The sequence below is a fragment of the Notamacropus eugenii genome, chromosome 3 (genome assembly GCF_028372415.1).
Source record: "Notamacropus eugenii isolate mMacEug1 chromosome 3, mMacEug1.pri_v2, whole genome shotgun sequence".
In the NCBI taxonomy this organism is placed as follows: Eukaryota; Metazoa; Chordata; class Mammalia; order Diprotodontia; family Macropodidae; genus Notamacropus; species Notamacropus eugenii.
The window spans coordinates 179,648,470-179,661,440 of record NC_092874.1 but is presented as its reverse complement, the minus strand read 5'-3'; the positions used below and the strand labels follow the sequence as shown (position 1 = coordinate 179,661,440).

General features: G+C 36.0%; 1 protein-coding gene across 5 annotated transcripts in view; it reads left to right on the top strand.

Annotated features, from left to right (window-relative positions):
* Window positions 1-12,971, top strand: part of RASSF8 (Ras association domain family member 8) — a 110,300-nt gene that overhangs the window by 55,410 nt on the left and 41,919 nt on the right. For 2 of the 5 annotated variants that reach the window (XM_072653458.1, XM_072653455.1), the window contains one exon: window positions 2,005-2,149. The exons of the other annotated variants lie outside the window; for them this stretch is intronic. The gene's annotated coding sequence lies outside the window, so the exon portion shown is untranslated. The remainder of the gene's footprint in view (window positions 1-2,004; window positions 2,150-12,971) is intronic. 5 annotated transcript variants of the gene reach the window in all.

The window sequence follows — 12,971 nt, the reverse complement described above, 5'->3', positions numbered from 1 at the left end:
AATAACACATGTTATTTATATAGTTAGTGTATTTGAAGGATTTGGGGTATTACTGCTTTTTTAAAAGAAAAATTGTACTTTATATAGACTCTAGAGAATAAGCCATTGATAATTTATTGTGTATCTGTGAAATGGATTTTGACCGTCACCACTACTATTATCATCATTTTGTGCTTTATATAGGACCAAGTGTTTTACATATATTGACTCACTTGTGGCTCTTGAGTGAGTTAACATGTGAATTCATCTTTTGTGACTCCATGTTCCGTACCCTTTCCTTGGTGCAATACTGTCTCCCCCAGGAACTTAGGCTCTTAACAGTAACCAAGTGAGAGAAAGTGTTGTCATCCTCCTTTGCTGAGAATGGAAATATTGGACTGCAGAAACGTCTTTTGATTCCAAATACACTTTCACTTTCCACTTCTACAAATTCCCTGAAGGAGTGATTCTTAATCTTTTTTGTGTGCCAGGGCCCCCTTCAAAAATCTGGTGAAACTTATGGACCCCTTTTCAAAATTATATTTTTAAATGCATAAAAATATATAGGACATATAATATAGGAAATATTATATAATATATAGGAAACCAATTGTATTGAAATACAGTTATTAAAATGTATTAAGTAAAACAAAGAACCCCAGTCTCAGTCTTATACCATTTATTAAGCAATCACTTAACAGTGCTGAGCTCTGGTTATACAAAGAAAGTAGAAATCAGCTCCAGTCCTCCAAGTTCTCACTTTCTAATGGAGGAGAAAACAAATAACTGTCATTAAGCTTTTTTTTTTTTAATATTGATCATTTGAGTTTGGTAGAAATCTTAATTTAAAGAGGTTGACTTCAGGAATATTGTATTCTATTAATTTATGAGAAACCGCTATGTGTGGAGCTAGACCCCTTGGGAAAATCTAAGTTTAAATCATGTTTTGGGTGTATACTAGTTATCTGACCATGGAAAAGCTACTTGTCCTCTCAATATCTCAATCACTTATAAAACTATAAAAGATAAGCAAACTTCTATTCCATAGCATAGTGAAGAGAGTTTTCATACAAGTGTTTTCTTACACTAATGAAATCAGAAGTTCTGACCAATTTAATCTACCTTAGGATGCTTATGTTTCTAAAGTAAAAGGAAATTTAGAAAATTAGATAAACCAGCCAAAACTTTAGTTAGATATTGATAATACAGCTGACAGTGTAACTTACTAGAAAGTAATGCATAATTCTTAATAGTATTGGGAATCTCTCTTGAGTATTTTTATGGTTTATTGCATTTGGCTAATTACATGACATTTGTGGAAAGTACAACTACATTTGGCTTATTTTGCAAGTGTTCATATTCCTTTATAACTTTGAATGATGTGCTGCTAATAAACATTGCCAATTAATTTGAGGGTCTACAGATGTTGTATCTTATGATTCAGGGCTAATTTCCCCTTGAGTACTGTGTAATTGACTGTAAATTACCTTTCTTTCTGGTTAGATGTCCATTAGGGAAACAATGGCCAAATCCATTTTCTATAGCGTTAGAACTAAATGATAGTTATCCCTTTGGAAAGGACTTTAGACTTCATTTTGTCTCTCCAGTCTCAAATAGGGAGCCTACCAGAACACATACTAAAGGCAATCATGCAGTCTCTTTAAATGCGTCAAGTGATTGGGAACTCAGTACTAGATAGAGCAACCCACATAAAGCCAGTCTATCACAAGGCAGCTATTGAGAAGGGACCAAGAATCCCAAGGAAAAAGAGAGAGGCAGAAATGAGTAGAGATAGAAATATTAGCAGCTTGCTTCAAGAAATAAGATTTTGAAAAAATTAAGCTCAGTTTGGTTGATTTCCTTAGCCTAATTTTTGTCTTAAATTTTAAAATATTTACGGTAGAATGTTGTTAAATATCTTTTAAAATAATATCATTTACATAGTACTTTATATAGTTCATGAAACATGTTACCAGAAAACCCTGTCAGCTAGGTAATGTAAGTGTTATTATCTCTGTCATATAGAGAGGAAAACCGAGGTTCAGAAGTAGAAGATGAGAATCATTTGCCTGTGTTCTCATAACTTGAAAGTTATGAGCTGGGATCTAAATCCAGATGCTCTAGTCCAAGAACCTGAAGTTACTTCAAATGGTGATGAAGTAGCAGAAAGGCCAGTACATTGCTCTTTTGTTTTTTTCTTGACTATACATTTGTTACAATGCAGGACTTCCATGGGATGGGACAGGGTTGATGAGAACTGTATTGAAAAAGAAATCCAGTCAGCAAGCATTTGTTAAGGCTGTATTTGAACTCAGGTCTTCCTGACTGTAGGTCCTGTACTACCTGGTTGCCTCTGATAGCTTTTTGGCTGGAGGAGTGGGAGGGAAGGCCATGGTTTGAAATGAAGTTGATATCTCTGAAATGAAGACTATCTCCACCGCACCCAGATGAGGCACCAGAATAGAATTTGGGGGGAGGATTTTTGTACAGTACTCAAATTTTTGATATGTGGGTCTACCTACAACCTAAACACAGACCTAGAGCATAGAGGTACAGGGAATTCTGCCTTATTTAGTATACTAAAGTGCTAATGAAGATTTTATAATGTCTTTTTTACTGAGTTCTCCCTAAAGGCTTTGTGTACAGTGGAAAATACATTGGGCTCAAATTCAGAAGAATTTGTGTTACAGATCTGACACTGGGAAAATGGTCCATGATATCTCACTTAACACAAAGTGATAGAGTAACATCTATGGAGGGGACGAATCAACCAGTTTGCCAATATCTACTAAATGCCTCTGGTGATCTGTCACCACTATTCAAGGTTCTTTGGTGATTATAAAGAAAGAATCCTCATCCAAAGGTTAAAGAAAAAGTATGTCCTTACCTTTCCCTTAAATCACAGGATCTTCTTAATGCTCTTACTAGTGATTTGATGTTTGTAGTTTGAAAAACTCAAAAATCAGTTAATGTTTATTTTTGCTTCAACTTCCTTTTAACAGTATTATTGAGCTCACTATGAGGAGTTTATCTCAAGAAGTCAAGGTTTTTTTTCCACATTAATTTAACAAAATGCCAGTATTTTTTGTAGGGCCTATACCCTGGTCTCTGTTTTATGTTCCCTGGTATTTATGTAGTGGTTTTTAAATGTGTTACTATTTACAGTGTCATCGTGCATAATTTTAATTCTTAAGTTTTATAATATATTTCTAGATAGATGATTATAGCATGATTCTAAACTAGATAAACCAGACTGAGAATACTTTGCTTTTCCAAGTTGTTCAGGTCTTTTTTACCCAAACGAATATTATTGCATTTAGGAAAGGCAGAAGGAAACCTATTGTCTATAACCATCATTTTCAAACTTTGTGAGGTTGTAGAGCTTCCCTTATAAACTTTTTTTCTAATCTTAGAACAGGAGTGATAGATTTAAGCAAATGTTCCATAGACATGTCAGCCAGCAAGTCCAAACCTGGACTCACCTTTCTCCCTAAACCCCTCCTTCCTTACTCTATTGTTCTCAAGGGTAACACTATCTTTCCATTCACCTAGGTTCACAACCCAGATTCATCTTTGACTCTTCTCCCTCAACACCTGCATCCAGTCAGCCCCCAGTCCTCCTTACTTCTCACCTGAACCCTGTCAATCATCTCCTAATTGGTCTCTTGGCTTTCATTCTTTGCCTTCTCCAATCCATTCTTTATATAGCTGCCAAATTGATATTCCTTAAGCACAATTGTGACAAGGACACTGCTGTCTTTAAAAAGATTAAGTGGCTCCCTTTTGGATCTGCAACCTCTTAACTGCCAGATATCATGGTCTTTTCTCGATCCTCAACTTTCTTAACCTCTCGGCAACCTCTGCTGATCATTCACTTTTTTCTCCCAGATATTCTTCTCTGTAGGTTTTCAGTACTTAACTGTCCACTGATTCCCCTTCTAGCTGTCTGACCAATTCTTTTCAGTCTTCTTTATGATCCAGCAAAATTTCCTTCTTTCTGTTTTCTCTCACACTACATTCCATCTCTTAATGTTATGCCTTTTTAATGGCTATTCCCCATGCCTGGAATAGTCTTTCTTTTTTCACCATGGCTGCCTGCCTTCTTTCAATACTCTGGTCAAATCCCACCTTCTGCAAGAGGCTTTTCCTACTCCCTGCCTTTTCCATTGTCTTCCTCCTAAGATGACATCCCTTCTATTCTGTATATATGTGTAGACAAATAGTTATTAGTATGTTGTATGTATCAATCATTCAAATGTGAGTTCTGTGAGGGTAGAGCACTCCCTCTTTTTTGTTTCTCTTTGCATCCCTAACACTTAGCATTCAGTCTGGCACTTGCGTTCTTGCAGCTAACATTCCTCTGTTTCAATCAAGTATTTGTTAAGCACCTACACTGTACTAGGTACTGGGAATTAAAAGTACAATGAGTTCTTGTTGCTCCTTATATATACACAACATTCCACCTCCCTCCATCATGCCTCTATGTAATCTTTTCCTTGTCCCTTGAATCCCTTCCATCCTTCCTTACACCCCTTTGGATCCTCAGCTCCCATTCAGAGCCCAGCTCAGGTGCCACTGCCTACCAGACCTTCCCTCAAATTACCTTGTCTTTTCTTTGAATACATTTTGCATCTTCTATGTATTCCTGTTTCCCTGCAGTAGAAATAAGTTCTTTAAGAGTATAAAACAGATAGAGCAGCTAGGTGGTAGACTGAATAGAGAGCTCTGGACCTGGAGTCAGGGAAACCAGAGTTCAAATTCAGCCTCAGACAGTTACTTGCTGTATGACCCCAGGCAAGTCACTTGATCTCTCTGCTTTAGTTCTTCTTCTGTAAAACAGGGATAACCGCATCACCCAGTTCCAGGGTTTGCTGTGAGGTCGAATGAGAATAAAACACTTGGCAAACCTCAAAGTGCTATGTGCTAGTTTTTATTATTGTTATTACTCACATTTAACATGATATCTAGTACTTTAGCAGTATTTACTAAGTGTTCATCAAATTGAATTAAATTGAAATTAACCTATTCAATAGCCATTTATCTTTCCTTTTTTAAGAGGATCAATAACATTAAAAGAGTGATATCTTGAGGATGATGTCTTGACTTACCTACGAATTGGATTTAAGTGAGGCAGGGCTGAGCAAAATCTTCAGCCTCACTCTCTCCTTCACAGTCATTGGAGTCCAGTGGCAAGACATAGGTCAAGACAACTGGTGATGATCCAGTAGTAAGAGAAAAAATCAAGACAACTGACAATGGCCCAAGATGCAGTGGGTGATCTTGGCCTTTCTAAATTAAGGTATTTCCCAGGTCTCAGTTTGTCTATCACAGTACCTATTCAATGACTAAGGACTAGATAAGAGTTCAGACAAAAGATGGCCCAATTTACAATCACAAAACTATTCATCTTGGGGGGCAAACCCTTAGTTTTTGGCCAGAGCAGAAAAACAGTTGGACAGAGCACCCACGTGTAAGGAGGGGACCATAGTGAGTGTAGAAAAAGGGGAGGAGGAGGAGAAACGGCAGCATTCTCCAACTTTTGCGCAAACTGGCACACTGGTGTCCACAAGGGAGCTACTACTATGCTTAGGTAACGTGGTAAAGACAGTTAATACAAAAATATTCTTCTAAAACCCCATTCACTCTTGCCCATAATATCCATAGGAAGAGCTATACTTTATTTGAAAATGTGACTTATAGAATGCTGGCAGTCTGTCAACTTCAGTTTGAAAACTTTTGATTTTAAAAGAATCATCTGTCTGTTTTGCCTCCTATGTTGAGGGACAATGCTTTAGATATTGTCAGCAGTGCCATATAGCAACAATGATAGAGCTGATGCAATCCAAGCCCGCGCTGGAAGAGACAGTGTCAAGAGCACTTTGATAGTATCACTGGTGTCCCCTGGTCGAAGCATTTTAGAAATAACCTATCCAGTTCTGGATGCCTCATTTTAGGAAAGAAAAAAGTCTGGCAACTGACTAGGGGGATCAAGAATGGTGACAGCCCATACAATATAACCATCATTATGGGGATTTTTACCTGGGAAAAGAACCTTATAGTTGTCTTCAAATATATGAAGGATTGTCATGTTGAAGGATTAGACTTGTTTTCCTCAGCCGTTAGATGGCAGAAAGAGGAACAATGGGGAGAATTCATAAAGTGGTAGATTTAGGCTCAATATGACAGAAATAATAACTCATCCTGTTCAAAAGGACTGCTTTTTGGTAATAGTGGGTTCCCTTCACTTTAAATAAAGGATAGGTTGAAACCAGATTGTAGAGAGTCTTGACTGATGGGCTAAAGGATTAGACTTCATCTCTAAGACTAGAACAATTAAAATTTTTGGACAGGTAAGTGACTTGCTGAAATAAATGTTTTAAAGAGATTGTTTTGAGTGTGTGGTATCTAGATTGAAGAATGAAATTTGGAGTCAAAAGACAGGCTCTTGTATTAGCCCAGGTGTGATATAATGATAATGAATGCAGCAGCCATGGAATCTAAAGGAAGTGATCGATGAGAGATACCATAAAAGACAAGTTAACAGAAACAGACAGGTTGAAATCAGGGGTTGAGGGAAATATTGTGACATTTTTACAACTCTTGGCTTTATGTCACTGTGACTTCAAGTGATATGGTTGAAAAGGTGCTTTGATAATGGTCTCTATAGCCATATTGTATGTTAAACTTCTGGGTTGTCATTATTTGAAAAATATATTTCTTATTGTGGTAAATTTGGAAAATTCTTGGAAAGATACTTTTAAATGAGACCATGATCTGACCATAGCTTCCAGGCTATATGTTTTCAGATAATGCAACCAACCTACATTTACTAAACTATCTTAATTTGCATTGTAAACATGATACACTTAATAATTTTAACTAAAGGTTGAACATTACTTTATGTGCTCATGAAGGTTTAACTTAAATTTTGCAAGCATGATATAAAAAGCCTGAAAGAACTTATATGGGTCTCAAGGGAATCAATGACATAATCTAAGGACTCTTAGAAATTTGTATCAGGAAAGCCTCTAGATTGGGGGTCACTTCGTTGAATTTCTTTTTGCTAATAGAGAAGAAAAATTGTTTCTTCCAAGATAGACTATACAAGTTCTTAATTATACTTTCCTGTGAAATAATATCAGCTATGTTATTCCATACTTAAATGTCATTTGGTAATTTTTCTCTTGCTGATTTGGATAGAAGTAATGAAATGTGGAAGAATTTTTCAGTTTGTAAAAAGAAATTTAATTTCACCTATTATGCTTTGGGATAACTCTGTGGAGCAGTGGCTAGAGTGCTGGGCCTAGAGTCAGTATGACTCATCCTCCTGAGTTCAGATGTGGCCTCAGACAATTGTTAGTTGTGTTTCTCTGGTCAAGTCCCTTAACCCTGTTTGCCTCAGTTTCCTCATCTGTAAGATGAATGGAAAAAGGAAATGGGAAACCACTCCAGTATCTCTGCCAAGAAAAAGTCAGACATAACTGAAAGGATTGAAGTACCTTGTTATACCTTGAGAGATATAGTGGCCTCTGGCCCAACTTTTGAGTTGGGAAGCTTCCCAACTGAGTTCATGTCCCATCTGTGACACATAACTGATTCTATAAACTTTAGCAAATAACAAACAGAATCTTTTGATGTTCTAGGCAGCTCTCATTATAGCCTACACATCTCCATTGACAATGGGAGTTTACTAACCAGGAAATCCCTACCCTGATGAAATCATAAGACATCCCCTCCCTAACCAAAGGGATGTTTTAATTTTCACAGCAGATAACCTAAAAAAGCCCAAACAACTTTTCCCACTCACCCCTAAAAAACCACAGAACCTCTGAAACACCCTTAATATGTAGAAAAATATAACCCAGAATCAAACATAGCACAGAAGGGGTTTTTCTCTGTAGTCTCTGCCAAATGTTCCTGAGATCCATAAATGAAAAGTTAAGTATAAGGTAAAGAATAAAGTTGAGTTAGATACCTAAGTGGCAAAGAATGCGGACTTTGTTACTGTAGCCTACTGATCTAGCAAAGGAATCCTGAGTAAATATTGTTAATGATGGAGATACAAAGCAGTTGTAAATGTTTTTCCAGTGAACCATAGTTGGGTTTGCATTGTGTTTCTGTCCCAAGAGACTGTTAATCTGTAAGCTCCTAAAAAGCTGTATTAAAAATAAAAGAAGCTGAATCTCATTATCATCACAGATACACATTTTCTTCTACCTCCCTCTTGATTATATAGATTTCAGCTGTGTCATTCACTCTGTTAATGTTTGAAATGCTTTTGATACCAACACAATTGAACAGCATATAAAAAGGGTGTTTTGAATGTGTACTCCAAAAAGGTACTACTTGTTTAATATCTATCCCATATGCTGGTGTAACTGTTAGAGTAAGCATATGGAAGTTCTTATTGCCAGGACTATAATATTATATACATATTGGTCTGAAACTTAGCTTTCTTTACCTACAGATGTTATAGTGTGAAACATAGGAAATTAAATTGCTTTACTTTGTCTCTAAGCATATATGTTACAAGAGATGTGTCCACATCTAAGGTAAAATATTGTTGCCATTTAAATGTAAGTAAACAGCTTAGTTTATTCGTGGATATAGTATAATAGAATCCAATAGAAATTGTTCTAATCCAACATTTCTGCAGTAGTTTTTCAGGCTAAATTTTGATTTGTGCCCTAGGATCACCCCAAAAGCCATTACAGAAAGTACCAAGTGGTCTTGGATCATAAGCACATTGTGGTATTCATTATTTTTCTTAAGCAAAAAGCATTATTTTGTATATTGCATTTTATATTTTAATGAGAAATTATTTTTATAGCACTCTTCCTGTGTTAACTTCCACAATGTAAGATGACAAGTACTATGAAACATGTTTTATTATAACATGTGCCTTCAGTTTCTAAGGTTGCTTTCAGCTCTGGAATCCTACAATTCTATATAGCATCTGCTAAAAGTGTTGCTTCAACTTGCTCAAATGTTTTTCTCTGTTACAAAATATGTTAAAATTTATATTCCTGAATATAAATTTATGATCATTAGATTTTTAACTAGAAAGGAAGACAGACATTATCTAGTTTTCACTGCCTTCGCCTTCCTTTTTACAGACAAGGGGACCAAAACCCACAGAATTGAAGTGTCATAGCCAAGTTTAGGCACAAATCCACTGACAAAAAGCAGGTGGTCAGAAATCCATTAACACTAAATATATTTAGTGCTCTTGCCATTGGTAAGTGTATATTGGGAGTGGGGTGGGGTAGTATTTTTTCCCAACCTTTTGTTTGAGGAAAGTGAATGAAGAGAGAAGAATTCAGGCAACAACAGTAGGTCAAGATGAAAACCTAGTGCATATAGTTAACATTTAATAGCAATCTTTCCAACTATGTTAGTGCTTAGTATAATATGATCTATATCTTTTTTTCTCCTGAGTCTTACCCAACTATTTAGCCCTTTTCTGTTAGACATACTTAACTATTCCGTATATGCAAGCTGTATATTTGAGTACCATGGGGTTTTCAGAGAAAAAAAATATTTTTTTCCCACAACTGATAACTAAGGCTTCTGTTTCCACATGACAGTTTGTTAAGGCATCTTTGAACATGTAGAGTTTTTCACACATCAGTTATGTGTGAAAAACTGACTGGAGATTAATATTGCAGCACAGGGAGTAATAATACCTTACCAGCATTTGAGAAAACCATCCCATTAACTCAAATTAATCATTGGTTTTTAACATTATTTTTTATCACTGACTATATAAAGCCATTGGAAGTATGCTCATTAATTGGACGGGGTAAGTTTGTCAGAACTGTTTAAAAAATGAAATATTAAAGAAGATCTTTCCCTTTCATAAAATTAAATTATGAATAATATGAATAGGGGGAGGGAGGGAGAAAGGGCAAGTAGAATACTTAAGGACCAAAATTAAACCCGTACATATTAAATAAGGAATACCTTAATAGGCCACAAAAAGTGGTCAAAGTAGACTGACTCCTGAATGTGTCAGAACTTTATCACTCAAGGTTAGCAGCCAGGTAAGTAAGTAAGTAAGAGTGCTAGACTTGGAGTCAGGAAGACCCTGAGCTCAGATCCTGCCTCAAACATTATGTGACCTTGGACATTCACTTACCCTCTTTCAGCCTCAGTTTCCTCATGTATAAAATGGAGATAATAATAGAATTTACCTCACAGGATTGTTAGGAAGCTCAGATGAGAAAAAAAGCAGAAATAGAACTTTGCAAATATTCTATATATTAAAGCAAATATATATATAATAGCAAAATGCTATAGAAATGTTAGATATCATGATTGTTATTGTATGTGTTGTTTTAAATATTTAGTAGAATTATCAAGTTAAATATAGAATGTTGGTTAAATAAAATTAATGTATTCTACTCGTTAGATACTTAGTTATTTATTTCCTCTTCATTTTATGAAGGATGTAGGAAATTTGAAGATCTTTTTGAAGTTTTCACATTTTAAAATTGGCATTGGAAGTTGGAGAGCACCTAGGAAGACTGAAAGGAGTTATTTACCTGGTATGGAGAAAAAAGATCTAAGAAACACAGATTGCTTAAGAAGGAGCTTGAGTAGACCTTCATATCTCTAAAAGATGACAGATAGAGAAGTGGCATTAAGTTTCTATAAGTTCTGATTAGACGTAAAGAAGTGTTTCCTGACAAAAAGGATAATGAATTGCTAGAAAGGTTATCAAGGAGGTTACATTATCTTCATCCTTGAAATTATTTGATAAGTTAGATGATCATCTGCTTTTCCTTATCTCCTCCCGCCCATTCCTCCTAAAATAATAATTCACTTTCATTCCACCTTGCTTTGCACCTCTTCATTTTACTTTCACATTATACCCTGAATCATAGTTTTTCATGTGCAAGCTTTTTATTCCGTACTCTTGAGTTCCAAGAAGAGAGGAATGAAATCTTACTCATCTTTGATTCACTTAAAAGTGTTTTGCACAGGCTAAGCACTCAAATGTTTGAAGGAATGAATTTATTTATTTCTGTCTGTAGTCAGGGACCTGAATGAATGACTTCCTGAGGGCCTTTGATATTTATTGTTTCATTTATTCATTGTTTTGTTCTTTTAAATCAGCAGAATACATTTTAGGAAAATATGATTATTCTTAAAAACTTATTTTGAAATCAATTTATATTTTGTTTTAATTTATTTTAACATGAAGTAGTTTAGAAGGGTTGAAGCCATGGAAATAAAATGAACACCTGAAGGGTGTGATAGGTCTGTTGGTCTCTTGTGGAAAAGACTCATCTCTAATTACTTGAAAAATCTGGCCACCTTGCTATTTCTTCCACAAGACACATCATCTCCATATTCTGGGCATTTTCACTAGCTGTTTTTCATGCCTGGAACTCTTTCTTCTCATCTCCACCTCCTGCACAGCCCTCCCTCACTCAAAAAAAGTCAAGTGCAAGTCATGTCATCATTTCTCTGATGGCATGGTCTTCTTTGGCAATGAAGGATGAACACAAACCTGCTAGCTTTCTTGGCTTCCTTCAAGGCCCAGCTAAAATTCCCTCTTCTACAAAAAGCCTTTCTTGATCCCCCTTAATGCTGGTGCTTTCCTTCTTGATTATCTCCAGTTTACTCTGAATCTAGCTTGTTTTTAAATTCTTGTCTTTGTTTTCTCCTCCATTGGATTATATAGAATAAGGACTGTCTTTGACTTTTCTTTGTTCTTGTCAGAGTGCCTGGAATAGGAAGACAGTCAATAAATGCTTATTGACTGACTTTGTTAGTTTAGGTTAATTTTATGTAGAAGTTGTTTTGTTTGTAATTTATATTTAGAGATGAAGGGGAAAATAAAATTCAGGGATAAATTTTGTGTCTAATTTTGTCCGTAAACCCTGCCAAAAGTTTCAAACCCATTCTCTCATTCAAACCTGTATTTTTTTATTCCCTCTTCTCTCAGACACACACACACACACACACACACACACACACACACACACACACACACACACACACACACACACACACACACACACACACACACACACACCCCGCCCCCCCCCAGGTTGGTGGTAGAAAGAGCACTGTCTCTATATTCATAGGACCCACATTCTAATCCTACACTGATAGCAAGTTATGGTCCACGGGTCTCAGTTTTCTAATTTTAAAATGAGGAAGTTGGACAAGAGGACCTCCAGCTCTAAATCTACGATCCCCTCTGAATTTTCTCTCTTGGATTTTTTTCTTGGACAAATAGTACCCATTTCCAAGTTCTCCAGTCTTGTAAGATTTTTAAGCAGACATGGTCAAGTCTCTCGTTTCCCCCCTTTTTTAAGGTTACACAAATGAAGGACAGAAGTTAAATATGTGATTGCTAACATTGAGCATGGTAATTCAAAATTGAGTTGCTGAGCACTAGGCTTTAAATCAAGAAGATATGAGTTCAAATATGGTCTCAGACACAAACTAGCTGCGTGTTCCTGTCCAACTCACTTAACCTGTGTCTATCCAGTTTCCTCAGCTACAAAATGGAGATAAGAGCCCCTGCCTCCCAGGGTCTTTGTGAAGTGAATGAGATATTTCCAAATGTTTTGTAGACCTTAAAGCACGATGTAATTGGTAGTATTTCTGGTTCTTGTCATCATCCTCATCCTCATCATCATGAACTGGGAATTGAGAAACTTGGTTTTTAATCTTCACCATGCCATTAAAAGTACCTGTTGGCCTTGGGGAGAAACATTTAATTTTTCTGAACTTCTGTTTCTTCATCTACAAAATGAAAGTTTGGGAATAGATTATCTCAAAGTTCCTTCCATCTCTGTAATTCTATGATTAACACCTGGCTGCTGTTATCAATTAACAATACTTTTCCACATGTGAATTTAAGTATATAAGAATTTTGGGGAAATAACTCAGAAATTCTAACAAATCCAGACCAGGTAATTTTTAGTGCAGTTAATCATGATTCAATTTTAACATTTGATGCCTTGGTTGGAATG